This window comes from Limulus polyphemus, unplaced genomic scaffold (assembly GCF_000517525.1).
Source record: "Limulus polyphemus unplaced genomic scaffold, Limulus_polyphemus-2.1.2 Scaffold364, whole genome shotgun sequence".
Lineage (NCBI taxonomy): Eukaryota > Metazoa > Arthropoda > Merostomata > Xiphosura > Limulidae > Limulus > Limulus polyphemus.
The window spans coordinates 233,308-235,815 of NW_013665974.1; the positions used below are offsets into that span (position 1 = coordinate 233,308).

A 2,508-nucleotide genomic window follows, 5' to 3' on the forward strand; every position below is an offset into this window, starting at 1 on the left:
TAACAAGCACAAAATGGTTACAAGGTTTTTCTCAGGAACCGAGCCTGTGCTGAAAGAGTTTATATCACTCTGTGGACTTTCCCTACAAATTTTCACAAGACTATTCTACCAAAACTACTGAATTTTTGTTGAGGAAACTAAGTATTGCTTTAAGACAATGATAATAAACCAGAAAATATTAAACATAACTAACTAATGAGATTACTATTAGTTACAGGTTAACGTAAATTACGTACACTTAGTTTTGGGGATCAGATTTACAAGTTTATAGAAAATACTCTGCTAAGTTGATCAGGCACATGCTTGTGAACAGAACATGCACAACTACAACTAGATGATAAAGCACATGGATACGTTAAATGCATCTTCACTAGAGATGGGCAATTAGTGGAATTTGCCAATTGATTAATCTTCTGTCCCATTAATCAATTCAATTCACTTAGTTATTCTCACGAGACTTGGATAGTTAGAATAATAAAAAATAATAATCAGAAATGCTAATATAACAAGAATAAACTATAACAATATTTTGATAACTTGGATAATTGGAATAATCTGTTTGGTTGTTATTAAGCACAAAACTACACATGTGCTATCTATGCTCAATCCACCACAAATATCAAACCCTGATTTTTATCACTAAGCCTTCAGACTTAATACTGAGCCATTGGGAGACTGGAATAAATAGAAACATTAATTTCTAGTAATTGATTATTTTACATTACACTAATCAAAGTACACAGATAATCAATTTAATTTTGCTGAAAATATTTCTATATTAATTTTACAGGTAAAAATTCAGTGTCATGAGAAATTGAAAAAGAAAAATAATAAAGTGAATATTGACACTGATAAGACGGAGGCAATTACAACCACGATAACGCTACTGACACCAACAACAGTCAAACTACAGGCCAGGAAGCCCAAAGCATCTCGCAACAATAGTGCCATGCATGCCATAAATATATCAGTGCTTTGCAAATGTAGTAATACATCTTCACAAACATTTTTACTATAGCTAATGACCTAAATTTATTACAACTGCATGCTATCAATTACTACATCTACAAGAATAATGTACACAATGCACACTGTAGTATGTATATTCAAACTGTGACAAATCTATTAATTCATTTGAATTTTGAGTACTTTCTACCTGCTATTTTGCTGTTATACCTTTTTTATAGTCTTCCACAGTCTGGCTGTTAAAGACAGGAAAAGGGCAGGATACTCTCTTTTTATGGTGATATAGATTAGTTTTAAATTTACTAAAAGAAGAAAAGGCTATTCCAACAAATATCTATCACTATTCTTCCCTGCTACTGGTACTATTATCAATTGGTTCATGATCACTAACATTGTCCATTTTATGACAAATAACATGAATTACTGGGGTTAGTCAGGAATGCTAATTTAAACTTTTGATGTTTGTGTCAACAGCTTGTCTATAGCAGTGACTACCAGTACCACTGGTGGGTTGAAATAGTAAGTTAGTGGCTTTTATTGCCACTTTTCTGTCCGTGTCAATAGACAAATAATAGTTGAACAGTGAGGCAGGTATGTACATCTACACATTACTTGTAATGTTGCAGGTTTAGGCTATATTTTCATAATTTCACTAAACAAGCCTAACAATTTACCTACTATTACTAAAACTAAACGTAACATTTTAAGTTCGTCAATATAATGATCTTAAAAACTTTAAAGAATTAATCAAAAATAATATTAATGTTATTAAACCGTGGGAGTAATGACAAAATGATCGAAAAACCTAAATTAAAAGTAATCGTTAATCACAATATTCATGGCTATCACATTCATAATCACAGTATCACTATCATTCATTACCTTATCTTGATTTTATCAACGCATTTTTTAAGACTAAGACATTCTATAAAGAATAATACGAAGAATATTCATAACTTTAAAAGATCAACTGAGTAACATCGCCACATCAATGGTTAAACCTGAATAAAGAAATAATAAACCCTGTTAGGTAACGATTAGGCCTAAGAAGCGCTTAAGCCTTTGTAACTGTAGTTTGAACCGCATTGTTCAAGTTTAACTCGTACAGTAAAACGAAAAAAATAAAAATGAGTACTCAATAAAACCAAAAATAAGTTCAACGATTAAACTATTCTCACATTACCTTTTCCTTCCACTGGTTTAATACATGTTACAAAGATCAACTTTCTCCATTTAATCTATTTAATTTTTGGTGAAGATACTACACCGACAAGATAAACACTCTTTCACAATGACGCAGTATTGACGTTGAGAACGCTACGAAATGCAAATAAGGAAAAGTTGTACTTATTACATATATTATGACAATATAAATAATAACGCATAAATAAAAATTAATGTAGTCTTAATCTCCTCAATGTTTTTTGAAAGCTACTTTATGAAGTTCTACAAAGATTTTAGAAGCAAGAAGTAAGATCTAAACTATTAAATAAAATTATTTGAAAATGTGCTTCATAATAGAAACTTACATAGTATTTAACA

The 2,508-nt window shown here is 30.5% G+C and overlaps 1 protein-coding gene across 1 annotated transcript in view; it reads right to left on the bottom strand.

Annotated features, from left to right (window-relative positions):
- The window catches only part of LOC106457715 (pre-mRNA-processing-splicing factor 8), a 76,119-nt gene extending 73,838 nt beyond the window's left edge, over window positions 1–2,281 (bottom strand). The window contains exon 1 of the mRNA XM_013917162.2: window positions 2,150–2,281. The gene's annotated coding sequence lies outside the window, so the exon portion shown is untranslated. The remainder of the gene's footprint in view (window positions 1–2,149) is intronic.
- Between the last annotated feature and the right edge of the window lie 227 nt (window positions 2,282–2,508).